The 26,226-nt window shown below is 42.4% G+C and overlaps 19 non-coding genes across 19 annotated transcripts; 17 read left to right on the top strand and 2 right to left on the bottom strand.

Moving 5' to 3' along the window:
* The first annotated feature begins 142 nt into the window (after window positions 1–142).
* Window positions 143–213, top strand: trnag-gcc (transfer RNA glycine (anticodon GCC)). The gene has a single exon. It is a non-coding gene; the product is annotated as a tRNA-Gly (tRNA).
* A 1,172-nt stretch (window positions 214–1,385) lies between these two features.
* Window positions 1,386–1,456, top strand: trnag-gcc (transfer RNA glycine (anticodon GCC)). Its single transcript has one exon. It is a non-coding gene; the product is annotated as a tRNA-Gly (tRNA).
* A 550-nt stretch (window positions 1,457–2,006) lies between these two features.
* On the top strand, window positions 2,007–2,077 carry trnag-gcc (transfer RNA glycine (anticodon GCC)). The gene has a single exon. It is a non-coding gene; the product is annotated as a tRNA-Gly (tRNA).
* A 1,086-nt stretch (window positions 2,078–3,163) lies between these two features.
* Window positions 3,164–3,234, top strand: trnag-gcc (transfer RNA glycine (anticodon GCC)). The gene has a single exon. It is a non-coding gene; the product is annotated as a tRNA-Gly (tRNA).
* Window positions 3,235–3,475: 241 nt separating this feature from the next.
* Window positions 3,476–3,546, top strand: trnag-gcc (transfer RNA glycine (anticodon GCC)). Its single transcript has one exon. It is a non-coding gene; the product is annotated as a tRNA-Gly (tRNA).
* Window positions 3,547–4,407: 861 nt separating this feature from the next.
* trnag-gcc (transfer RNA glycine (anticodon GCC)) lies at window positions 4,408–4,478 on the top strand. Its single transcript has one exon. It is a non-coding gene; the product is annotated as a tRNA-Gly (tRNA).
* Window positions 4,479–5,338: 860 nt separating this feature from the next.
* trnag-gcc (transfer RNA glycine (anticodon GCC)) lies at window positions 5,339–5,409 on the top strand. Its single transcript has one exon. It is a non-coding gene; the product is annotated as a tRNA-Gly (tRNA).
* Window positions 5,410–5,650: 241 nt separating this feature from the next.
* On the top strand, window positions 5,651–5,721 carry trnag-gcc (transfer RNA glycine (anticodon GCC)). The gene has a single exon. It is a non-coding gene; the product is annotated as a tRNA-Gly (tRNA).
* A 241-nt stretch (window positions 5,722–5,962) lies between these two features.
* On the top strand, window positions 5,963–6,033 carry trnag-gcc (transfer RNA glycine (anticodon GCC)). The gene has a single exon. It is a non-coding gene; the product is annotated as a tRNA-Gly (tRNA).
* Window positions 6,034–6,894: 861 nt separating this feature from the next.
* On the top strand, window positions 6,895–6,965 carry trnag-gcc (transfer RNA glycine (anticodon GCC)). The gene has a single exon. It is a non-coding gene; the product is annotated as a tRNA-Gly (tRNA).
* A 241-nt stretch (window positions 6,966–7,206) lies between these two features.
* On the top strand, window positions 7,207–7,277 carry trnag-gcc (transfer RNA glycine (anticodon GCC)). Its single transcript has one exon. It is a non-coding gene; the product is annotated as a tRNA-Gly (tRNA).
* Window positions 7,278–7,518: 241 nt separating this feature from the next.
* Window positions 7,519–7,589, top strand: trnag-gcc (transfer RNA glycine (anticodon GCC)). The gene has a single exon. It is a non-coding gene; the product is annotated as a tRNA-Gly (tRNA).
* Window positions 7,590–8,447: 858 nt separating this feature from the next.
* trnag-gcc (transfer RNA glycine (anticodon GCC)) lies at window positions 8,448–8,518 on the top strand. The gene has a single exon. It is a non-coding gene; the product is annotated as a tRNA-Gly (tRNA).
* Window positions 8,519–8,981: 463 nt separating this feature from the next.
* Window positions 8,982–9,052, top strand: trnag-gcc (transfer RNA glycine (anticodon GCC)). Its single transcript has one exon. It is a non-coding gene; the product is annotated as a tRNA-Gly (tRNA).
* Window positions 9,053–9,605: 553 nt separating this feature from the next.
* On the top strand, window positions 9,606–9,676 carry trnag-gcc (transfer RNA glycine (anticodon GCC)). The gene has a single exon. It is a non-coding gene; the product is annotated as a tRNA-Gly (tRNA).
* A 552-nt stretch (window positions 9,677–10,228) lies between these two features.
* trnag-gcc (transfer RNA glycine (anticodon GCC)) lies at window positions 10,229–10,299 on the top strand. Its single transcript has one exon. It is a non-coding gene; the product is annotated as a tRNA-Gly (tRNA).
* A 6,112-nt stretch (window positions 10,300–16,411) lies between these two features.
* Window positions 16,412–16,485, bottom strand: trnat-agu (transfer RNA threonine (anticodon AGU)). The gene has a single exon. It is a non-coding gene; the product is annotated as a tRNA-Thr (tRNA).
* Window positions 16,486–21,692: 5,207 nt separating this feature from the next.
* trnas-uga (transfer RNA serine (anticodon UGA)) lies at window positions 21,693–21,774 on the bottom strand. Its single transcript has one exon. It is a non-coding gene; the product is annotated as a tRNA-Ser (tRNA).
* Window positions 21,775–22,280: 506 nt separating this feature from the next.
* On the top strand, window positions 22,281–22,352 carry trnap-ugg (transfer RNA proline (anticodon UGG)). The gene has a single exon. It is a non-coding gene; the product is annotated as a tRNA-Pro (tRNA).
* The last annotated feature ends 3,874 nt before the right edge of the window (window positions 22,353–26,226 follow it).

The raw sequence follows: 26,226 nt of genomic DNA on the forward strand, positions 1-26,226 counted from the left end.
GGTTCGATTCCCGGCCAATGCAAACACAAGTTTTTCTGCTGACGTGAATTTTGCCGGGTGATGAAACCGAATAGTTTATAGTCTTTGTGATCACAAATTGCAAAAAAAAAAAAAAAAATGGGCAAAAAATCTCTGCTCACAAGCATTGGTGGTTCAGTGGTAGAATTCTCGCCTGCCACGCGGGAGGCCCGGGTTCGATTCCCGGCCAATGCAAACACAAGTTTTTCTGCTTAGTTCTGCTGCTGCTTTTATATATGATACTGAGAGTGAACACCGTCACTTACAATATTAGTGTGAATTCAGGTTTTGCACTTGAAACTGGCACAATTTCATGACAAAGTCTGCAAATTGGACGTGAATTTTGCCGGTTGATGAAACCGAATAGTTTATAGTCTTTGTGATTACAAATTGCAAAAAAAAAAAATAAAAAAGGGCAAAAAATCTCTGCTCACAAGCATTGGTGGTTCAGTGGTAGAATTCTCGCCTGCCATGCGGGAGGCCGGGGTTCGATTCCCGGCCAATGCAAACACAAGTTTTTCTGCTTAGTTCTGCTGCTGCTTTTATATTTGATACTGAGAGTGAACACCGTCACTTACAATATTAGTGTGAATTCAGGTTTTGCACTTGAAACTGGCACAATTTCATGACAAAGTCTGCAAATTGGACGTGAATTTTGCCGGGTGATGAAACCGAATAGTTTATAGTCTTTGTGATTACAAATTGCAAAAAAAAAAAAAAAAAAGGGCAAAAAATCTCTGCTCACAAGCATTGTTGGTTCAGTGGTAGAATTCTCGCCTGCCACGCGGGAGGCCCGGGTTCGATTCCCGGCCAATGCAAACACAAGTTTTTCTGCTTAGTTCTGCTGCTGCTTTTATATATGATACTGAGAGTGAACACCGCCACTTACAATATTAGTGTGAATTCAGGATTTGCACTTGAAATGGCACAATTTCATGACAAAGTCTGCAAATTGGACGTGAATTTTGCAGGGTCATGAAACCGAATAGTTTATAGTCTTTGTGATTACAAATTGCAAAAAAAAAAAAAAAATGGGCAAAAAATCTGTGCTCACAAGCATTGGTGGTTCAGTGGTAGAATTCTCGCCTGCCACGCGGGAGGCCCGGGTTCGATTCCTGGCCAATGCAAACACAAGTTTTTCTGCTTAGTTCTGCTGCTGCTTTTATATATGATACTGAGAGTGAACACCGTCACTTACAATATTAGTGTGAATTCAGGTTTTGCACTTGAAACTGGCACAATTTCATGACAAAGTCTGCAAATTGGACGTGAATTTTGCCGGGTGATGAAACCGAATAGTTTATAGTCTTTGTGATAACAAATTGCAAAAAAAAAAAAAAAAATGGGCAAAAAATCTCTGCTCACAAGCATTGGTGGTTCAGTGGTAGAATTCTCGCCTGCCACGCGGGAGGCCCGGGTTCGATTCCCGGCCAATGCAAACACAAGTTTTTCTGCTTAGTTCTGCTGCTGCTTTTATATATGATACTGAGAGTGAACACCGTCACTTACAATATTAGTGTGAATTCAGGTTTTGCACTTGAAACTGGCACAATTTCATGACAAAGTCTGCAAATTGGACGTGAATTTTGCCGGGTGATGAAACCGAATAGTTTATAGTCTTTGTGATTACAAATTGCAAAAAAAAAAAAAAAAATGGGCAAAAAATCTCTGCTCACAACATTAGTGGTTCAGTGGTAGAATTCTCGCCTGCCACGCGGGAGGCCCGGGTTCGATTCCCGGCCAATGCAAACACAAGTTTTTCTGCTTAGTTCTGCTGCTGCTTTTATATATGATACTGAGAGTGAACACCGTCACTTACAATATTAGTGTGAATTCAGGTTTTGCACTTGAAACTGGCACAATTTCATGACAAAGTCTGCTAATTGGACGTGAATTTTGCCGGGTGATGAAACCGAATAGTTTATAGTCTTTGTGATTACAAATTGCAAAAAAAAAAAAAAAAATGGCCAAAAAATCTCTGCTCACAAGCATTGGTGGTTCAGTGGTAGAATTCTCGCCTGCCACGCGGGAGGCCCGGGTTCGATTCCCGGCCAATGCAAACACAAGTTTTTCTGCTTAGTTCTGCTGCTGCTTTTATATATGATACTGAGAGTGAACACCGTCACTTACAATATTAGTGTGAATTCAGGTTTTGCACTCTAAACTGGCACAATTTCATGACAAAGTCTGCTAATTGGACGTGAATTTTGCCGGGTGATGAAACCGAATAGTTTATAGTCTTTGTGATTACAAATTGCAAAAAAAAAAAAAAAAATGGGCAAAAAATCTCTGCTCACAAGCATTGGTGGTTCAGTGCTAGAATTCTCGCCTGCCACGGGGAGGCCCGGGTTCGATTCCCGGCCAATGCAAACACAAGTTTTTCTGCTTAGTTCCAATTTGCAGACAAAGTCTGCAAATTGGACGTGAATTTTGCCGGGTGATGAAACCGAATAGTTTATAGTCTTTGTGATCACAAATTGCAAAAAAAAAAAAAAAAATGGGCAAAAAATCTCTGCTCACAAGCATTGGTGGTTCAGTGGTAGAATTCTCGCCTGCCACGCGGGAGGCCGGGGTTCGATTCCCGGCCAATGCAAACACAAGTTTTTCTGCTTAGTTCTGCTGCTGCTTTTATATATGATACTGAGAGTGAACACCGTCACTTACAATATTAGTGTGAATTCAGGTTTTGCACTTGAAACTGGCACAATTTCATGACAAAGTCTGCAAATTGGACGTGAATTTTGCCGGTTGATGAAACCGAATAGTTTATAGTCTTTGTGATTACAAATTGCAAAAAAAAAAAAAAAAAAGGGCAAAAAATCTCTGCTCACAAGCATTGGTGGTTCAGTGGTAGAATTCTCGCCTGCCATGCGGGAGGCCGGGGTTCGATTCCCGGCCAATGCAAACACAAGTTTTTCTGCTTAGTTCTGCTGCTGCTTTTATATTTGATACTGAGAGTGAACACCGTCACTTACAATATTAGTGTGAATTCAGGTTTTGCACTTGAAACTGGCACAATTTCATGACAAAGTCTGCAAATTGGACGTGAATTTTGCCGGGTGATGAAACCGAATAGTTTATAGTCTTTGTGATTACAAATTGCAAAAAAAAAAAAAAAAAATGGGCAAAAAATCTCTGCTCACAAGCATTGGTGGTTCAGTGGTAGAATTCTCGCCTGCCACGCGGGAGGCCCGGGTTCGATTCCCGGCCAATGCAAACACAAGTTTTTCTGCTTAGTTCTGCTGCTGCTTTTATATATGATACTGAGAGTGAACACCGCCACTTACAATATTAGTGTGAATTCAGGATTTGCACTTGAAACTGGCACAATTTCATGACAAAGTCTGCAAATTGGACGTGAATTTTGCAGGGTCATGAAACCGAATAGTTTATAGTCTTTGTGATTACAAATTTCAAAAAAAAAAAAAAAAAATGGGCAAAAAATCTCTGCTCACAAGCATTGGTGGTTCAGTGGTAGAATTCTCGCCTGCCACGCGGGAGGCCCGGGTTCGATTCCCGGCCAATGCAAACACAAGTTTTTCTGCTTAGTTCTGCTGCTGCTTTTATATATGATACTGAGAGTGAACACCGTCACTTACAATATTAGTGTGAATTCAGGTTTTGCACTTGAAACTGGCACAATTTCATGACAAAGTCTGCAAATTGGACGTGAATTTTGCCGGGTGATGAAACCGAATAGTTTATAGTCTTTGTGATTACAAATTGCAAAAAAAAAAAAAAAATGGGCAAAAAATCTCTGCTCACAACATTAGTGGTTCAGTGGTAGAATTCTCGCCTGCCACGCGGGGGCCAGGGTTCGATTCCCGGCCAATGCAAACACAAGTTTTTCTGCTTAGTTCTGCTGCTGCTTTTATATATGATACTGAGAGTGAACACCGTCACTTACAATATTAGTGTGAATTCAGGTTTTGCACTTGAAACTGGCACAATTTCATGACAAAGTCTGCTAATTGGACGTGAATTTTGCCGGTTGATGAAACCGAATAGTTTATAGTCTTTGTGATTACAAATTTCAAAAAAAAAAAAAAAAAATGGGCAAAAAATCTCTGCTCACAAGCATTGGTGGTTCAGTGCTAGAATTCTCGCCTGCCACGCGGGGGGCCGGGGTTTGATTCCCGGCCAATGCAAACACAAGTTTTTCTGCTTAGTTCTGCTGCTGCTTTTATATATGATACTGAGAGTGAACACCATCACTTACAATATTAGTGTGAATTCAGGTTTTGCACTTGAAACTGGCACAATTTCATGACAAAATCTGCAAATTGGACGTGAATTTTGCAGGGTCATGAAACCGAATAGTTTATAGTCTTTTTGATTAAAAATTGCAAAAAAAAAAAAAAAAAATGGGCAAAAAATCTCTGCTCACAAGCATTGGTGGTTCAGTGGTAGAATTCTCGCCTGCCACGCGGGAGGCCCGGGTTCGATTCCCGGCCAATGCAAACACAAGTTTTTCTGCTTAGTTCTGCTGCTGCTTTTATATATGATACTGAGAGTGAACACCGTCACTTACAATATTAGTGTGAATTCAGGTTTTGCACTTGAAACTGGCACAATTTCATGACAAAGTCTGCAAATTGGACGTGAATTTTGCCGGGTGATGAAACCGAATAGTTTATAGTCTTTGTGATTACAAATTGCAAAAAAAAAAAAAAAATGGGCAAAAAATCTCTGCTCACAACATTAGTGGTTCAGTGGTAGAATTCTCGCCTGCCACGCGGGGGCCAGGGTTCGATTCCCGGCCAATGCAAACACAAGTTTTTCTGCTTAGTTCTGCTGCTGCTTTTATATATGATACTGAGAGTGAACACCGTCACTTACAATATTAGTGTGAATTCAGGTTTTGCACTTGAAACTGGCACAATTTCATGACAAAGTCTGCTAATTGGACGTGAATTTTGCCGGTTGATGAAACCGAATAGTTTATAGTCTTTGTGATTACAAATTGCAAAAAAAAAAAAAAAAAATGGGCAAAAAATCTCTGCTCACAAGCATTGGTGGTTCAGTGCTAGAATTCTCGCCTGCCACGCGGGGGGCCGGGGTTTGATTCCCGGCCAATGCAAACACAAGTTTTTCTGCTTAGTTCTGCTGCTGCTTTTATATATGATACTGAGAGTGAACACCGTCACTTACAATATTAGCGTGAATTCAGGGTTTGCACTTGAAACTGGCACAATTTCATGACAAAGTCTGCAAATTGGACGTGAATTTTGCCGGGTGATGAAACCGAATAGTTTATAGTCTTTGTGATTACAAATTGCAAAAAAAAAAAAAAAAATGGGCAAAAAATCTCTGCTCACAAGCATTGGTGGTTCAGTGGTAGAATTCTCGCCTGCCACGCGGGAGGCCCGGGTTCGATTCCCGGCCAATGCAAACACAAGTTTTTCTGCTTAGTTCTGCTGCTGCTTTTATATATGATACTGAGAGTGAACACCATCACTTACAATATTAGTGTGAATTCAGGTTTTGCACTTGAAACTGGCACAATTTCATGACAAAATCTGCAAATTGGACGTGAATTTTGCAGGGTCATGAAACCGAATAGTTTATAGTCTTTTTGATTAAAAATTGCAAAAAAAAAAAAAAAAAATGGGCAAAAAATCTCTGCTCACAAGCATTGGTGGTTCAGTGGTAGAATTCTCGCCTGCCACGCGGGAGGCCCGGGTTCGATTCCCGGCCAATGCAAACACAAGTTTTTCTGCTTAGTTCTGCTGCTGCTTTTATATATGATACTGAGAGTGAACACCGTCACTTACAATATTAGTGTGAATTCAGGTTTTGCACTTGAAACTGGCACAATTTCATGACAAAGTCTGCAAATTGGACGTGAATTTTGCCGGTTGATGAAACCGAATAGTTTATAGTCTTTGTGATTAAAAATTGCAAAAAAAAAAAAAAAAAATGGGCAAAAAATCTCTGCTCACAAGCATTGGTGGTTCAGTGGTAGAATTCTCGCCTGCCACGCGGGAGGCCCGGGTTCGATTCCCGGCCAATGCAAACACAAGTTTTTCTGCTTAGTTCTGCTGCTGCTTTTATATATGATACTGAGAGTGAACACCGTCACTTACAATATTAGTGTGAATTCAGGTTTTGCACTTGAAACTGGCACAATTTCATGACAAAGTCTGCAAATTGGACGTGAATTTTGCCGGGTGATGAAACCGAATAGTTTATAGTCTTTGTGATTACAAATTGCAAAAAAAAAAAAAAAAATGGGCAAAAAATCTCTGCTCACAACATTAGTGGTTCAGTGGTAGAATTCTCGCCTGCCACGCGGGGGCCAGGGTTCGATTCCCGGCCAATGCAAACACAAGTTTTTCTGCTTAGTTCTGCTGCTGCTTTTATATATGATACTGAGAGTGAACACCGTCACTTACAATATTAGTGTGAATTCAGGTTTTGCACTTGAAACTGGCACAATTTCATGACAAAGTCTGCTAATTGGACGTGAATTTTGCCGGTTGATGAAACCGAATAGTTTATAGTCTTTGTGATTACAAATTGCAAAAAAAAAAAAAAAAAATGGGCAAAAAATCTCTGCTCACAAGCATTGGTGGTTCAGTGCTAGAATTCTCGCCTGCCACGCGGGGGGCCGGGGTTTGATTCCCGGCCAATGCAAACACAAGTTTTTCTGCTTAGTTCTGCTGCTGCTTTTATATATGATACTGAGAGTGAACACCGTCACTTACAATATTAGCGTGAATTCAGGGTTTGCACTTGAAACTGGCACAATTTCATGACAAAGTCTGCAAATTGGACGTGAATTTTGCCGGGTGATGAAACCGAATAGTTTATAGTCTTTGTGATTACAAATTGCAAAAAAAAAAAAAAAAATGGGCAAAAAATCTCTGCTCACAAGCATTGGTGGTTCAGTGGTAGAATTCTCGCCTGCCACGCGGGAGGCCCGGGTTCGATTCCCGGCCAATGCAAACACAAGTTTTTCTGCTTAGTTCTGCTGCTGCTTTTATATATGATACTGAGAGTGAACACCATCACTTACAATATTAGTGTGAATTCAGGTTTTGCACTTGAAACTGGCACAATTTCATGACAAAATCTGCAAATTGGACGTGAATTTTGCAGGGTCATGAAACCGAATAGTTTATAGTCTTTTTGATTAAAAATTGCAAAAAAAAAAAAAAAAAATGGGCAAAAAATCTCTGCTCACAAGCATTGGTGGTTCAGTGGTAGAATTCTCGCCTGCCACGCGGGAGGCCCGGGTTCGATTCCCGGCCAATGCAAACACAAGTTTTTCTGCTTAGTTCTGCTGCTGCTTTTATATATGATACTGAGAGTGAACACCGTCACTTACAATATTAGTGTGAATTCAGGTTTTGCACTTGAAACTGGCACAATTTCATGACAAAGTCTGCAAATTGGACGTGAATTTTGCCGGTTGATGAAACCGAATAGTTTATAGTCTTTGTGATTAAAAATTGCAAAAAAAAAAAAAAAAAATGGGCAAAAAATCTCTGCTCACAAGCATTGGTGGTTCAGTGGTAGAATTCTCGCCTGCCACGCGGGAGGCCCGGGTTCGATTCCCGGCCAATGCAAACACAAGTTTTTCTGCTTAGTTCTGCTGCTGCTTTTATATATGATACTGAGAGTGAACACCGTCACTTACAATATTAGTGTGAATTCAGGTTTTGCACTTGAAACTGGCACAATTTCATGACAAAGTCTGCAAATTGGACGTGAATTTTGCCGGGTGATGAAACCGAATAGTTTATAGTCTTTGTGATTACAAATTGCAAAAAAAAAAAAAAAAATGGGCAAAAAATCTCTGCTCACAAGCATTGGTGGTTCAGTGGTAGAATTCTCGCCTGCCACGCGGGAGGCCGGGTTCGATTCCCGGCCAATGCAAACACAAGTTTTTCTGCTTAGTTCTGCTGCTGCTTTTATATTTGATACTGAGAGTGAACACCGTCACTTACAATATTAGTGTGAATTCAGGTTTTGCACTTGAAACTGGCACAATTTCATGACAAAGTCTGCTAATTGGACGTGAATTTTGCCGGGTGATGAAACCGAATAGTTTATAGTCTTTGTGATTACAAATTTCAAAAAAAAAAAAAAAATGGGCAAAAAATCTCTGCTCACAACATTAGTGGTTCAGTGGTAGAATTCTCGCCTGCCACGCGGGGGCCAGGGTTCGATTCCCGGCCAATGCAAACACAAGTTTTTCTGCTTAGTTCTGCTGCTGCTTTTATATATGATACTGAGAGTGAACACCGTCACTTACAATATTAGTGTGAATTCAGGTTTTGCACTTGAAACTGGCACAATTTCATGACAAAGTCTGCTAATTGGACGTGAATTTTGCCGGGTGATGAAACCGAATAGTTTATAGTCTTTGTGATTACAAATTGCAAAAAAAAAAAAAAAAATGGGCAAAAAATCTCTGCTCACAAGCATTGGTGGTTCAGTGGTAGAATTCTCGCCTGCCACGCGGGAGGCCCGGGTTCGATTCCCGGCCAATGCAAACACAAGTTTTTCTGCTTAGTTCTGCTGCTGCTTTTATATATGATACTGAGAGTGAACACCGTCACTTACAATATTAGTGTGAATTCAGGTTTTGCACTCTAAACTGGCACAATTTCATGACAAAGTCTGCTAATTGGACGTGAATTTTGCCGGGTGATGAAACCGAATAGTTTATAGTCTTTGTGATTACAAATTGCAAAAAAAAAAAAAAAAATGGGCAAAAAATCTCTGCTCACAAGCATTGGTGGTTCAGTGCTAGAATTCTCGCCTGCCACGGGGAGGCCCGGGTTCGATTCCCGGCCAATGCAAACACAAGTTTTTCTGCTTAGTTCCAATTTGCAGACAAAGTCTGCAAATAGGACGTGAATTTTGCCGGGTGATGAAACCGAATAGTTTATAGTCTTTGTGATCACAAATTGCAAAAAAAAAAAAAAAAATGGGCAAAAAATCTCTGCTCACAAGCATTGGTGGTTCAGTGGTAGAATTCTCGCCTGCCACGCGGGAGGCCCGGGTTCGATTCCCGGCCAATGCAAACACAAGTTTTTCTGCTTAGTTCTGCTGCTGCTTTTATATATGATACTGAGAGTGAACACCGTCACTTACAATATTAGTGTGAATTCAGGTTTTGCACTTGAAACTGGCACAATTTCATGACAAAGTCTGCAAATTGGACGTGAATTTTGCCGGTTGATGAAACCGAATAGTTTATAGTCTTTGTGATTACAAATTGCAAAAAAAAAAAAAAAAAAGGGCAAAAAATCTCTGCTCACAAGCATTGGTGGTTCAGTGGTAGAATTCTCGCCTGCCATGCGGGAGGCCGGGGTTCGATTCCCGGCCAATGCAAACACAAGTTTTTCTGCTTAGTTCTGCTGCTGCTTTTATATTTGATACTGAGAGTGAACACCGTCACTTACAATATTAGTGTGAATTCAGGTTTTGCACTTGAAACTGGCACAATTTCATGACAAAGTCTGCAAATTGGACGTGAATTTTGCCGGGTGATGAAACCGAATAGTTTATAGTCTTTGTGATTACAAATTGCAAAAAAAAAAAAAAAAAAATGGGCAAAAAATCTCTGCTCACAAGCATTGGTGGTTCAGTGGTAGAATTCTCGCCTGCCACGCGGGAGGCCCGGGTTCGATTCCCGGCCAATGCAAACACAAGTTTTTCTGCCTAGTTCTGCTGCTGCTTTTATATATGATACTGAGAGTGAACACCGCCACTTACAATATTAGTGTGAATTCAGGATTTGCACTTGAAACTGGCACAATTTCATGACAAAGTCTGCAAATTGGACGTGAATTTTGCAGGGTCATGAAACCGAATAGTTTATAGTCTTTGTGATTACAAATTGCAAAAAAAAAAAAAAAAAATGGGCAAAAAATCTCTGCTCACAAGCATTGGTGGTTCAGTGGTAGAATTCTCGCCTGCCACGCGGGAGGCCCGGGTTCGATTCCTGGCCAATGCAAACACAAGTTTTTCTGCTTAGTTCTGCTGCTGCTTTTATATATGATACTGAGAGTGAACACCGTCACTTACAATATTAGTGTGAATTCAGGTTTTGCACTTGAAACTGGCACAATTTCATGACAAAGTCTGCAAATTGGACGTGAATTTTGCCGGGTGATGAAACCGAATAGTTTATAGTCTTTGTGATTGCAAATTGCAAAAAAAAAAAAAAAAATGGGCAAAAAATCTCTGCTCACAAGCATTGGTGGTTCAGTGGTAGAATTCTCGCCTGCCACGCGGGAGGCCCGGGTTCGATTCCCGGCCAATGCAAACACAAGTTTTTCTGCTTAGTTCTGCTGCTGCTTTTATATATGATACTGAGAGTGAACACCGTCACTTACAATATTAGTGTGAATTCAGGTTTTGCACTTGAAACTGGCACAATTTCATGACAAAGTCTGCAAATTGGACGTGAATTTTGCCGGGTGATGAAACCGAATAGTTTATAGTCTTTGTGATTACAAATTGCAAAAAAAAAAAAAAAAATGGGCAAAAAATCTCTGCTCACAACATTAGTGGTTCAGTGGTAGAATTCTCGCCTGCCACGCGGGAGGCCCGGGTTCGATTCCCGGCCAATGCAAACACAAGTTTTTCTGCTTAGTTCTGCTGCTGCTTTTATATATGATACTGAGAGTGAACACCGTCACTTACAATATTAGTGTGAATTCAGGTTTTGCACTCTAAACTGGCACAATTTCATGACAAAGTCTGCTAATTGGACGTGAATTTTGCCGGTTGATGAAACCGAATAGTTTATAGTCTTTGTGATTACAAATTGCAAAAAAAAAAAAAAAAAATGGGCAAAAAATCTCTGCTCACAAGCATTGGTGGTTCAGTGCTAGAATTCTCGCCTGCCACGCGGGGGGCCGGGGTTTGATTCCCGGCCAATGCAAACACAAGTTTTTCTGCTTAGTTCTGCTGCTGCTTTTATATATGATACTGAGAGTGAACACCGTCACTTACAATATTAGCGTGAATTCAGGGTTTGCACTTGAAACTGGCACAATTTCATGACAAAGTCTGCAAATTGGACGTGAATTTTGCCGGGTGATGAAACCGAATAGTTTATAGTCTTTGTGATCACAAATTGCAAAAAAAAAAAAAAAAAAAATGGGCAAAAAATCTCTGCTCACAAGCATTGGTGTTTCAGTGGTAGAATTCTCGCCTGCCACGCAGGAGGCCCGGGTTCGATTCCCGGCCAATGCAAACATAAGTTTTTCTGCCTAGTTCTGCTGCTGCTTTTATATATGATACTGAGAGTGAACACCGTCACTTACAATATTAGTGTGAATTCAGGTTTTGCACTTGAAACTGGCACAATTTCACGACAAAGTCTGCAAATTGGACGTGAAATTTGCCGGGTGATGAAACCGAATAGTTTATAGTCTTTGTGATCACAAATTGCAAAAAAAAAAAAAAAATGGGCAAAAAATCTCTGCTCACAAGCATTGGTGGTTCAGTGGTAGAATTCTTGCCTGCCACGCGGGAGGCCCGGGTTCGATTCCCGGCCAATGCAAACACAAGTTTTTCTGCTTAGTTCTGCTGCTGCTTTTATATATGATACTGAGAGTGAACACCGTCACTTACAATATTAGTGTGAATTCAGGTTTTGCACTTGAAACTGGCACAATTTCATGACAAAGTCTGCAAATTGGACGTGAATTTTGCCGGGTGATGAAACCGAATAGTTTATAGTCTTTGTGATTACAAATTGCAAAAAAAAAAAAAAAAAAGGGCAAAAAATCTCTGCTCACAAGCATTGGTGGTTCAGTGGTAGAATTCTCGCCTGCCATGCGGGGGGCCGGGGTTCGATTCCCAGCCAATGCAAACACAAGTTTTTCTGCTTAGTTCTGCTGCTGCTTTTATATATGATACTGAGAGTGAACACCGTCACTTACAATATTAGTGTGAATTCAGGTTTTGCACTTGAAACTGGCACAATTTCATGACAAAGTCTGCTAATTGGACGTGAATTTTGCCGGGTGATGAAACCGAATAGTTTATCGTCTTTGTGATCACAAATTGCAAAAAAAAAAAAAAAAAAATGGGCAAAAAATCTCTGCTCACAAGCATTGGTGGTTCAGTGGTAGAATTCTTGCCTGCCACGCGGGAGGCACGGGATCGATTCCCGGCCAATGCAAACACAAGTTTTTCTGCTTAGTTCTGCTGCTGCTTTTATATATGATACTGAGAGTGAACACCATCACTTACAATATTAGTGTGAATTCAGGTTTTGCACTTGATACTGGCACAATTTCATGACAAAGTCTGTAAATTGGACGTGAATTTTGCCGGGTGATGAAACCGAATAGTTTATAGTCTTTGTGATTACAAATTGCAAAAAAAAAAAAAAAAATGGGCAAAAAATCTCTGCTCACAAGCATTGGTGGTTCAGTGGTAGAATTCTCGCCTGCCACGCGGGAGGCCCGGGTTTGATTCCCGGCCAAGGCAAACAGAAGTTTTTCTGCTTAGTTCTGCTGCTGCTTTTATATATGATACTGAGAGTGAACACCGTCACTTACAATATTAGTGTGAATTCAGGTTTTGCACTTGAAACTGGCACAATTTCATGACAAAGTCTGCAAATTGGACGTGAATTTTGCCGGGTGATGAAACCGAATAGTTTATAGTCTTTGTGATCACAAATTGCAAAAAAAAAAAAAAAAATGGGCAAAAAATCTCTGCTCACAAGCATTGGTGGTTCAGTGGTAGAATTCTCGCCTGCCACGCGTGAGGCCCGGGTTCGATTCCCGGCCAATGCAAACACAAGTTTTTCTGCCTAGTTCTGCTGCTGCTGCTTTTATATATGATACTGAGAGTGAGCACCGTCACTTACAATATTAGTGTGAATTCAGGTTTTGCACTTGAAACTGGCACAATTTCATGACAAAGTCTGCAAATTGGACGTGAATTTTGCCGGGTGATGAAACCGAATAGTTTATAGTCTTTGTGATCACAAATTGCAAAAAAAAAAAAAAAAAATGGGCAAAAAATCTCTGCTCACAAGCATTGGTGGTTCAGTGGTAGAATTCTTGCCTGCCACCCGGGAGGCCGGGGTTCGATTCCCGGCCAATGCAAACACAAGTTTTTCTGCTTAGTTCTGCTGCTGCTTTTATATATGATACTGAGAGTGAACACCGTCACTTACAATATTAGTGTGAATTCAGGTTTTGCACTTGAAACTGGCACAATTTCATGACAAAGTCTGCAAATTGGACGTGAATTTTGCCGGGTGATGAAACCGAATAGTTTATAGTCTTTGTGACTACAAATTGCAAAAAAAAAAAAAAAAAAGGGTAAAAAATGTCTGCGCACAAGCATTGGTGGTTCAGTGGTAGAATTCTCGCCTGCCATGCGGGGGGCCGGGGTTCGATTCCCAGCCAATGCAAACACAAGTTTTTCTGCTTAGTTCTGCTGCTGCTTTTATATATGATACTGAGAGTGAACACCGTCACTTACAATATTAGTGTGAATTCAGGTTTTGCACTTGAAACTGGCACAATTTCATGACAAAGTCTGCAAATTGGACGTGAATTTTGCCGGGTGATGAAACCGAATAGTTTATAGTCTTATCACAAGCTACTTACCGCCATTTGTCCCTTAGCTTAGACATCAACTTCTTGTTGTATAAGCTGCATGTTTGCAGGTATATCCAGTTAGACATGTGTTGTCATCCATTGCATTACAACATTCTAATATGGCCCTTTTCCACTAGTATTTACTCAGCTCGCTTCTACCCGCCACGCCCCCGTCTTGCGCTTTTCCACTAGGGGCCAAGGCAGGTGGGTTTCTGTAACCATTCTGCCGAGGTTCTAACCGGGCTGAGCCGGCATTATATCTGACGTCATCACCCTCCACGCCACTGATTGGTCGGGGGGCGGGGCCGTCAGACGTTTGAATCAGGAAGCGGGAGTCAGCGCGAGAGCGAATGGCGCATCGCGGTGATTTCATTATACAGCGCAAACGTCTGTTTGGTGATCCAACTCTGAGGTGCAGATGTTCATAAACCTGGTGGCTGTCGAGAGAATTAAAAAAGGGATTGTACATGGGTGATAAGGAACGATCAGATCCACAGGAGCTCTGTTTTCTTCTCAGCCGCTCGCGGCTCCAGCTGATTTCTCATCGGCGCCGACACGAACAAAAGGATTGCGCAATCTAGTACATCACAGCAGCTTCACCCCAACCTGCCCACTTCTCAACTGGCTGTGGAAAAACAAACGGGGACAAAGCGGGTAGAGGCGGGTAGAGGCGGGTAGAGGCGAGACGAGCCGCCCCGAGCCGAGCCGCACTGAGTAGATACTAGTGGAAAAGTGCCATTAGAAAGAGACCATGGACGTGGAGAGGTTTGATAATGACAACTGTCATTGGCCGGGTTTCCCAGATCCAACCTCTCTTAAGGATTTAAGAGAGGTTCAAAGAAGGTTTGAACTAAGAGAGAACCCTAAGATATGGGTGTTTCCCAGATGACTTCTTAACACCGTTCTTTAGTTTCGCTCTTTCAGAAGCTCTTTGGAGCAGCTGTCCGGTTCTGAAACCAAATCAATCGATGCCAGGTAAATCGATCACCGATCACTATCAGCGCATTTTCACATGCAGCACTGCTACCTAACGCACTAATTCCCTGCTGCCTGTGCGTTATAATGAAAAATTAAGATGATAAATATAATTCAATGACCCTTTTTCATCCAAACGGTGCGTTACTCCGTTATTTCTGGCTACAGTGAGGCTTTTTTTCCCCACACGCAGAAACCGGGAGGAAACGTGGTGGGCATGTGTGTGCGTTCAAAAACATGAGCCAAGAGAAGGCGAGTTTCGCAAATCGCAACGTGGAATTACAGCAATCCCTGGTTTTTCGCAGGGGTTATGTTCCAAAAAGAACCCGTGATAAGTGAAATTCTTTTTACAATTATAGAGGGCTTCAGATTGCAGAAATCATCCCCGCCACGCACGTATTCCTGCTCTTCTGATGCTGCTGCATCCCGCAGGTGAGTTTTTTCAAGAGAAGAAAATAGTTATGGGTCGTTGTCTTCGCTCTTTTTTCTTCTGGGCAAAAAGATTATTTAATATAAACCGACACCATTGATTATATTTGAGACTGTAATGAACGATTCATCAAAGGATCCCGTTGATCAGCTGCTGCTTCCCTGTCATCACATAGATGCGCTCGGGCGCGGCGCAGGAGGATCGGTGTCCCGGCTGCCTGGACAGCGCGGTCCGACACACGTCCAGGGGACTGAAGTGCTGACGCACGAATGCGTTCATATAAACAGTTCTGCTTCGCGCACGGTGACGCGGTTGATTTGCAGCGAGAACATGCTGTATAGCAGCCAAATCATCAAATAAATGATATTCATGATGATCGTTTTATTTGTGAGTAATGCATAAAGCATATACAGGAACACACTTGTTATTCCTTATTTTTCTTTTTTTTCCCCCCTTTGCTGTCACCAATAAATGCTAAACAATATAAATCTAAAGTATAAAATAGATCAAAACTTGTGCGGGGTGCATTGTTTTAATATCTCATTGCTTGGTGTAATATTGTTTTGCCTGACGCGGCTGGATCTGTGAGTCTTTGTTCACTAAGATGGTTGTAAAGACTGGGTCAGCAGCATCTTTCATTTCCTTCTTAATGAAAGAGATACTTAAGCTAAGAGCAACTCTGGGAAACGCGATTTTCTTTCACAGGCTCCTTAAGAAGGTTTGAAAGAAGTCTTTCGCTGTTAAGAACTACTTAACTGATCTGGGAAACCCGGCCATTGACATTTGAATGAACAGGGTTTTCTCTTTGTACCCACCCACGCCACGTCTTAGCGCCTGGGACAGTGTCTCAGATGGTGAACCTCGCTGTGGGATGGAACTACTTATGTTAAATATTCTCTTACCTGAAGAAGTTTTTGCGCTGTATTAACATACCCTAAGTGTGAGAACTATGTATGTCAAGGAATATGGATAATGATTAATGATCCTTTCAGGATCACAGGGGGGAATGGACCGTTACCCCCTCCGTCTGGGGGCTCCGGCGGCGCCCGTGGAGGTACGGTGGGGCCCTGGCCCGGCTCGGAGGATCGGCCCCCGCTACTGGATGGCCGGCGGGGGAACGTGGGCGCCTTTCCAGGGCCGGCTCTGCTGGTCCTGTCTCCTGGCTTCGGCCTCCGCTCCCCTCCTTCCCCCCCCTACACAATTCATACGCACATTTTTGCAGGATATGAAAAGAAAGGCTCCAATAGAATGACAAAACAGAGAGAATCCACATTCACTAAGAGCAGGAGTACTTTTGACAAAGTACTCTGCTATAATTACGCAAGCATGTGAGAAATAGTGCTAGAACCAGGAATGAGAGAAATGTGATCTTTTAGACTTTCAAGAAATTTGAGTCTAGAGGCTCTGCTGGGATTTGAACCCAGGATCTCCTGTTTACTAGACAGGCACTTTGACCAACTAAGCCACAGGGCCTCCATAAAGACCCCATTGAAATAAGCAGTTCGTTATAGGTTTGAAGCAGCTCCACGCCAACCTGCGCAGGGAATCCCCAATGGATTTCAAGTCCATCGCCTTAACCACTCGGCCACAACAACTTGCCACATGCGTGAACATTTGGCTGAAATAAATGTGTGTTTGTTTGAATCAGAAAAATTTCTGACTGTACGGGGCTGATATGTGAGGAGTCAACCGAGAGTCCGAATATTGCTAAGAGAGGGGCCATAACAACATTTTTCACCAGAACTTTAGACATGATCACAGATTAGTCACGCCAAAATTTCTGTAACCTAGGACAGGAGAAAAACATGTGACTTAAATTGCAGGGAGAGCCCTGGCATCTGTCGCATAAGTCTGCAACATTCGGATATAATTCAGATAATCGAGATTTTGATAGGTGGGCTCTATGCAGCACCTTGAATTGAATAAGTTCTAGTCTAGCGCAAGGCGTGCTAGATCGTATGCTACGGATAGCTTTATCCCACAGCTCCCCTGTGAAGTCAAGGTGGATAAGTGGAGTGGTTGTCATTGGTGTGAATGCTGGCCTGAGGGGCAGTGTAAAGAAGTCTAATCCAAGATATAAACCTGTGTCCAAATCCAAATTTATGAAGTGTTGCAAAAGATAGTTAAATTCGACACGATCAAACGCTTTCTCCGCATCAATTGCGATAACAACTTCAGGAAGTGGAGAAGAATCTTTAGAGAAAATCACGTTTAGAAGTGTACGAACATTATAAAAGAGCTGGCGTCCCTTGATGAAACCATTCTGCTCCTCAGATATGATACTAGGAAGGATCTTATCGAGACGAATCGCCAGTGCTTTGGCTAGAATTTTTACATCCACATTCAGTAAAGACAAGGGCCTGTAGGAAGTACATGATTCAGGGTCCTTGTCCTTCTTCAAAAGGAGGGCAATGGACGCCTGCATTAAAGAGGGAGGCAATGAGCCATGATCAAGGGACTCGTTGTACACTGAGAGTAGAAGGGGGGCTAATTTGTCTTTGAATTTTTAAAAAAACTCAGCACCGAACCCATCGGGACCAGGTGCTTTGTTGCTTTGCATAGCTTCAATGGCGGCAGCAATTTCTTGCAAGCTGAAAGGAGCATCGAGGCCATTAGCCACATCCAAATTAATAGTAGGGACAGTGATATTATCAAGATAGGAGGTCATTTCTGCTGTGTCAGGTGGAGATTCTGATTCATAGAGAGAGTGGTAGTATGACTTAAATATTGTGTTGATGGCGATTGGATCGGTGGTTAGCGTGCCTGTAGAGTCTCTAATACTGGGAATCAGTCTCGACGTTGCTTGCCTTTTTAATTGGTGAGCCAATAACCTGCTTGGTTTATCGCCGTGTTCATAATAGTTGGCATTAGCGCGTAATAGGAGCCGTTCAGCATCTGCTGTCGCAATAAGATCGAATTTTGACTGCAAATCAAGCCGTTGTTTCAGTAAATTCGGACTTGGGTTAACTGAGTTTAGTCTGTCTATGTCCTGAATTTTAGATGTGAGCTCCTGTAATTTAGCCCTGCGGATTTTACTGGCGTAAACTGAATAAGAGATAATCTGTCCTCACAAATATGCTTTGAGTGATTCCCATACTAGTGAAAAATTTGTAGAATCTGTTTTGTTTAGTGCAATGAAATCATCTAGTGAAGCAGATATAGATACATTAAATGCATCGTCGGATAAAAGCAATGGATTAAACCTCAAGGGAGAAGAAAAACGGGGGCGCTCAAACAATGTTATATTCAAAGTTAGAGGGGCGTGGTCCGAAATAACAATTGGGTGGTATACGACAGAAGTAACTTTGGGGAGAAGAGAGCCATCAACAAAAAAATAGTCAATACGGGAATATGACTGATGTACTTGTGAAAAAAAAGAGAATTCCTTATCTCCAGGATGTGAGAACCTCCACGGATCAACAAGCCCGTTCTTGACTGTAAAATCAGAAATAGATTTCGACATAGAGGATTGAGTCAAAGTACGTGGATTCAAACGGTCCAAAGAAGGATTAATAACACAATTCAGATCACCGCCCAATATTGCAATATGTGTATTTAAGAACGGGAGGTTGCCAAACAGCCTATCTGTAAAATTGGGGTCATCAAAATTAGGGGCATATATATTCACCAACAATACAGGGTTACAGTATAGAGTGCCCGCAACAATAAGATATCTACCATTCTTATCGGATATTGTCCTGCAGACGGAGAAATTGACTCTTTTGTTGATCAAAATTGCAACCCCTCTAGACTTAGAATCAAAGTTTGAATGAAAAATATCACCCACCCAAGCACGTCTGAGTCTGAAATGATCTTTATTTCGCAAATGAGTTTCCTGAAGGAAAGCTATGTCAGTGTCCAAGCGTTTCAAATGTGAAAAAATCTTTGATCGCTTAATTGGATTATTCACACCTTTAACATTCCAGCTAGTGAATCTAATGTTCGATCCAGTATCAGGCTTGTGCAGATTACGATCATTCATATAGGCATACTTCTTTGAGAGAAAATAAAACAGACTCACCCACCACAAAAGGAAATATAAGAAAAAGAGGTAAAAGGGAAAACCAAAAAAAACAAAACACAGGAGTATATACATACCTACAGAGACATAGCCCAAAAGCCAACAACTCATAACACCCGCCCACCCACCCATCGCACATTAGATGTTCCCATCCCCAAACGATGGAAACAGCCGTGCGGGCTTCAAAGGAAGCCATTCTCAAAAAAAGATGCTTTCGACTATAAAGCTAAATACGAAAACAAAAACAAGATTAGCTCCTGCAGAGGTAAATGGTAAAAAAAATAAAAAATTAAGTAAAAATATGAGGCATATAGGACCTGACAATCTTAGCCATTCTGACAATAACTGTCTTGTCAGGGTAACAACAAACATTAAGTAAATTAAGGAGATCTTTGGCCTGTAAAACAATGATACACATATATATATATGTCCCATTTTCTGAATTGACTCATTCACCCAGGGCCAGAGTCCCGCATGGACAGCAAGCTGGATAAATCGTCCCAGAAAACTAGCTGGGAGTCACTTTTTTTATTTTCTTGATGAATGCCAAGGCTTCATCTGGCGACGTGAAGTCCCGTTGCTGGCCGTTATGGGTTACACGCAGCCGGGCGGGATACAGCAATCCGAACCGGATCCCTTCAATCTCCCGCAGCTGACAGCACCTCACCTCATTAAAGGCAGCGCGCGCCCGCGCTGTCTTGGCGGTGTGGTCCGGGAAGACAGAGATGGTCATATTCCGAACCTTTATCCGCTGCCGCTCTCTCGCCTTTCTGAGGATGTCAGCGCAGTCCGTGTAATAATGGAGCTTGGCCACTATAGCGCGGGGCCGGTCACTGGGCTTGGGCTTTGGCATGAGAGTGCGGTGAGCCCTGTCAACCAGCGGCTCCGCGTCGAGGGCGAAGGCTTCTGATAAGAGCTTGGACACACCGGCTGCAGATGAAGAATCAGGATCCTCCTCTGGGACACCAATAATCCGTATGTTCTGACGACGAGACCTTGACTCCAAATCCTTGCATCTGTCTTCCAGCCTCACACATTCTTTCGACAATTGATCAACTTTTTTACAATTACGTAGAGTCTGATTGTCCAAAACATATTCTTCCCCAAAAAAAAGCCTTACACTTATGAAGACCTCATGTTTCTTGCATTGGCTGGGAAACAAACCCAGGTCAACTGCTTGGCAAGCAGCCATGTTGACTGCCATACCAACGCTGCAGGAAAGTACCTGAAACAGCTGAATGAGACGTCACAGTTTTCCAGCCACATGAGAAGGGGAGCAGTCATGTCAGGGAAAGTAACTCTTTGATGATGGTTTCTTCAATATCACAAGCAACTTACCGCCATTTGTCCCTTAGCTTATACATCAACTTCTTGTTGTATAAGCTGCATGTTTGCAGGTATATCCAGTTAGACATGTGTTGTCATCCATTGCATTACAACATTCTAATATGGCCCTTTACCACTAGTATCTACTCAGCTCGCTTCTACCCGCCACGCCCCCGTCTTGCGCTTTTCCACTAGGAGCCAAGGCGGGTGGAGCCGTGCCAAGCAGATACTTTTTCTGTAACCATTCTGCCGAGGTTCTAACCGGGCTGAGCCGGCACTATATCTGACGTCATCACCCTCCACGCTACTGATTGGTCCTGGGGCGGGGCCGTCAGACGTTTGAATCAGGAAGCGGGAGACAGCGCGAGAGCGACTGCCGGCTCGCGGTGATTTCATTATACAGCGCAAACGTCTGTTTGGTGATCCAACTCTGAGGTGCAGATGTTCATAAACCTGGTGGCTGACGAGATAATTAAAAAAGGGATGTAGTAGGGCGATAAGGAACGATCAGATTCACAGGAGCTCTGTTTTCTTCTCAGCCGCTCGCGGCTCCAGCTGATTTCTCATCAGCGCCGACCCGAACAAAAGGATTGCGCAATCGAGTACATCACAGCAGCTTCACCCCAACCTGCCCACTTCTCAACTGGCTGTGGAAAAACAAATGGGGACAAAGCGGGTAGAGGCGGGTAGAGGCGAGACGAGCCGTCCCGAGCCAAGCCGCACTGAGTAGATACTAGTGGAAAAGCGCCATTAGAAAGAGACCATAGACTTGGAGAGGTTTGATAATGACAACTGTCATTGACATTTGAATGAACAGGGCTTTCTCTTTGTACCCACCCACGCCACGTCTTAGCGGCTGGGACAGTGTCTCAGATGGTGATCCTCGCTGTGGGACGGAACTACTTATGTTAAATATTCTCTTACCTGAAGAAGTTTTTGCGCTGTATTAACATACCCTAAGTGTGAGAACTATGTATGTCAAGGAATATGGATAATGATTAATGATCCTTTCAGGATCACAGGGGGGAATGGACCGTTTCCCCATCCGTCTGGGGGCTCCGGCGGCGAGGCACTTTGACCAACTAAGCCACAGGGCCTCCATAAAGACCCCATTGAAATAAGCAGTTCATTATAGGTTTGAAGCAGCTCCATGCCAAAACTGCGAACCTGGGCCGACTGCTTGGAAAGAAATGTAAAACTAACTTCATGTAGGCTGATGTTACCTATTAATGCATGCTGGGGATAACACATAAGAATTCCTCTGATTAATTTTGAAAGACATTTTAGTCTATGGTCAACAACTGCAAGTCTTCTTGCATGTTCAAACATTAACCGTTGTTGGCAGGGTTTGAACCTGCGCGGGGAATCCCCAATGGATTTCAAGTCCATCGCCTTAACCACTAGGCCACAACAACTTGTTACATGCTTGAACATTTGGCTGAAATAAATGTGTGTTTGGTTGAATCAGAAACATTAGTCTGAGGTTTGCCTGTCACGCAGAAGACCGGGGTTCGATTCCCCGACGGGGAGAAAGCCTGTTTTGGATATGCATGACTGATACATATGAACAATGTTCAATAAGAAAAAAATTACTCTTCCACACACCATAGGCGGTTATGCTTTTCCTGCTAAAAAAGCTGTCATTGATGAACTTCTTCTAATACAAAACAGTGCTGTAAATCTTCCAGTGGATGATATGCTCTGTTCACTGATATGTCCTGATCCAGAAGTTCAGCCTGGTAGAACCAGACAAGGGACCTTTTTCATTGGAGACAAACACGATAGCCACTAAACTACAGAAACTGTGCAACAGGTTATCAATCATTCAGTTTCTATTTCTATTCCCCCTTAATGTTATAAAAAACCCTCTAGACAGGTATGATGTGACCGTAATTTTTTGTTTGCCGGATATGTGTTTTGTGGCTCGTTGGTCTAGTGGTATGATTCTCGCTTTGGGTGCGAGAGGTCCCGGGTTCCATTCCCGGACGAGCCCCAGAGATTTATGCAATTTGTGGTTTTTCTCCTCCAAGTAGCAAAGTTTCAATGTAGTACAATGCTTTACCTGAAGACCAATTGGCATGATGTGTGAACGCTGAAAACCTACATCTTGCTTCTCTTTCATGCCAAGAGGTCAGGCGGTAAGGTGTAGTCTGTAAACCCTTTCCCCTTTCTTTAATTGGGCTCCTTTTTTGTTTTATTGCCCCAACCAATGGGCCTTTTTTAAATAATAAAATATTGTTTGTATTATTGAACTCTGTCCCCTATCTCCCTCCGTGAGTGAACGAACCTTCGTGTCCTTTTGTAGAGGTGATAATTGACCTTTAGTATGGGTCCTTGGGCCCTAATTAAAGGTGGTGTTGTCGGTAAACAGAAAAAGATCTTCAGATCCCAAACTTAAATAATAGTGAACGTGCCGCCACATAAAGATATATGTTACCTTTCTTTTTGCACATATATGTGTGAGACTATATGTCTAATTTAATGTCTGTCAATTCATCAATTAGGACTCATTTCCAAAAAAAGTTTGAAGCCATGTACACATACGTTAAGTCTGATTGTCCAAAACATATTCTTCCCCAACAAAAAAGCATTACACTTATGAAGACCTCATGTTTTTTGCATTGGCTGGGAATCAAACCCAGGTCAACTGCTTGGCAAGCAGCCATGTTGACTGCCATACCAACGCTGCAGGAAAGTACCTGAAACAGCTAAATGAGTCACAGTTTTCCAGCCACATGAGAAGGTGAGCAGTCATGTCAGGGAAAGTAACTCTTTGATGATGGTTTCTTCAATATCACAAGCTACTTACCGCCATTTGTCCCTTAGCTTATACATCAACTTCTTGTTTTATAAGCTGCATGTTTGCAGGTATATTCAGTTAGACATGTGTTGTCATCCATTGCATTACCACATTCTCTTAGAAAGAGACCATAGACTTGGAGAGGTTTGATAATGACAACTGTCATTGACATTTGAATGAACAGGTCTCTCTCTTTGTACCCACTCCTGACTGGATCAAAACTTTCTCAAGTACCCTGGCAGTGACGGTCAGCCAACGACTGTTCACTGACGAGCAACAATAATCACCTCAATATTCATGAGGGCTGTTAAAATGTGATGACAGTTCAGTCTGCTTTCTAATGCTTAGATAATGTTATGGACCAACAGGAAGCACTTACTACACTGAGAAACATTGTCAGTGTTTGTTTTGGGCCAATGTTAATGCCCAAGTCTTGTGTTTCAACCAAAAAAACTAATGGTATTTGGTTTTTAAAGCTAATTCCTTACATATTTTCTTAAAGAACAGGTGGACATTCAACTGCTGAAATGATGTCCAGTTTGATATGACATGGGTGACACAGTTGAATTGGTAATAATTAATAATTACGAAGAGGTTAGGCAGCCAACGCAAAAATCAGACAGAAGCACAAACATATATACAATAGAAGAATAAACTAATCATATTTCTACACTGAATGGAAATTTTACCTGGGCCATGGTAGTGAAAGCAGCAAATCCTGCCCACTAGACCTTCAGGAAAACACGTTATGCTCTCTTAAAGGGAAAGTTCGGTTTTTTACAACCTGGACCTTATTTCTGACATTTTTTATGGTTGTATACTCACCCAGGCAAGTTTGGTGTCATTTGGAGTCCTTCGGAAGATATTAGGAGTTTTGTGCGAGCCGCTTCTCCATATAACGGTAGCGCATGGGGCACCGCGGGACACAGACGATGCAGCGTCTAAATAACACATGATTGCCGCGAAACTCATTCATTTATTTTATGAATCACTAGATCTGCTTCCAGGACCTGTTGTCTACATCCGGGGCTGTGTGTGCAACAAATAAATCAGTTTGTAAACAAGACCTCTGAACTCATGACGTCATCTCTGTGCGCGCATCCCAGACACAGCTCTGTGTACAGCTGGAGTTCGCTACTGTTAGTTTACTGTTAGTTATTTGAAACATGTCTGAATATTTGTCAAATTCTGAGGTTGTGGACGACGACTTTGCATAGGATGGACGTCCTTACCGTTTTGAGCCAGAGTATACGGCTGAAGAGCTCACTGAACGGAGGACAGAGTGCGGGCACAGAGATGACGTCAGGCAGGTCGACTAGTAGTAGTAGTAGTAGTAGTAGTAGTAGTAGTAGTAGTAGTAGTAGTATAATTATTATGCTCGGACAACCACAAATATCCATTCAAAACAGATGACGTTGGAGCACTAGTATTCAGACTGAATTATTAGCCATAAAAATTCAGGATCCCCCCTTGTCACTCTATGACGTAGAGGGGACGCCCAGGGAATCCTCTGTGGTTGATGAAATGGGAGAAACTTTAAATATCGCCTCTCTCTTCTTAAAACAGCGTTAAAAACGTGCTTTTACAAACTGACAGTAAAAAACAGTACCTTGCGTGACAAAAACGCATAATTTAGCCACTATAACAAATAATAATATATAAATAATAATAATATCATAATCCGTGTATATATCACGACCACGGATCCCATTGACTTTGCGTAGTACTATATCCGTGGTGCTCCCATTAAAACCTCATTAAAACACTGCTGAAACAGCATTAAAAATGTGCTTTTACAAACTAACAGTAACAAACAGTACCTTGCGCGACAAAAACGCATAATTAAGCCACTATAACAAAGAATAATATATAAATAATAATAATGTCATAATCCGTGTATATATCACGATCACGGATCCCATTGACTTTGCATGTTACAATATCCGTGGTGCACACACGGAATTATACCACTTTCCGTGTTGGTACCACGGAAAATAGTGGTAAGAGGTCGTGGGCATTTCACGGATTTTTGTTAGATCAGGTTGAAAAAAGGACATTTAAAGGTAAAGTGAGGACTAGACAATTTGAAAAAATTGAATTCTTTATTTTATTTTATTTTTTGAAGAAAAGAGCTCTATTTTATTTTACTTTTTGTCCCATCGCGCTCCATTGGATTCCACGTCCGTTCTGAAGCTCCGATGCAGCGCTGGCTCACGGTTCATTCTATGACTCCGAGAGCACCACGAGAGACTTGAGAATATTCTGGAGGGTGGAACGGCCTCCCTCGGCCCATGTTTTGACCGCTAAACCGCTCTGTTCTCTGAGCTCTCTGTCTGAGACTTCCAGACTGCCGGGGAGCAGTGGTGCACCTTTCTCTACGTCGGTCGGTCGGCTGGAAGTCTCGCTGCTCGGCCCGGTTCTTGTGAATTTTAGAGGACTTCCAGGGGGTCCCTGGGTTCTCTGGGACCCCAAAGACGCTCATCCACTGTTGTTCCTCCTCTCCAGCACCTCTCCGGGTCGGGGAAAGGTCCGGCTCGTCCCCGGTCTCAGCGGGACCGGAGCTGCTGCAGGTGAATCCCCGCGAGGAGAAACAACCCGCGGCCACGGTCCGGCTGGTCCAGCTGGTCCGGGGACCCCCGCACCTCCGGGGACCCCGTCTCGGAACCTCTGCTGCTGGACTCTGCTGGGGGAAGCTTCCTGTCTGCTGGTTAAGCTGAAAAAAATCACATCTAACGGTAAAATAAGATTTGGACAAATGCAAAAATTGAATTCTTTATTTTATTTTATTTTTGAAGAAAAGAGCTCTATTTTATTTTGGGTTATATTGCTTGCCCCGATTTCAACGCTGGCGAGGCTGCAGAGCTCACAGGTGGGTTCAAAAGTGAAACTTTCAGGGACGTTTTGTGCACTTTGTGACGGTTCAATGGGACCGCCGTGCTGGGTCCCGGGGGTCAAGACCTGGAGGTCTGGGTCCTGGTTCCTGATCCAGGGTCCAGCCCTGGAGGTCTGGCGACTGTTTAAAAAAAAAAAACTGCCTCCGTTTGACGAGAATATTAGATTCATGTTT

This window comes from Cololabis saira, chromosome 10 (assembly GCF_033807715.1).
Source record: "Cololabis saira isolate AMF1-May2022 chromosome 10, fColSai1.1, whole genome shotgun sequence".
Classification (NCBI taxonomy): domain Eukaryota; kingdom Metazoa; phylum Chordata; class Actinopteri; order Beloniformes; family Belonidae; genus Cololabis; species Cololabis saira.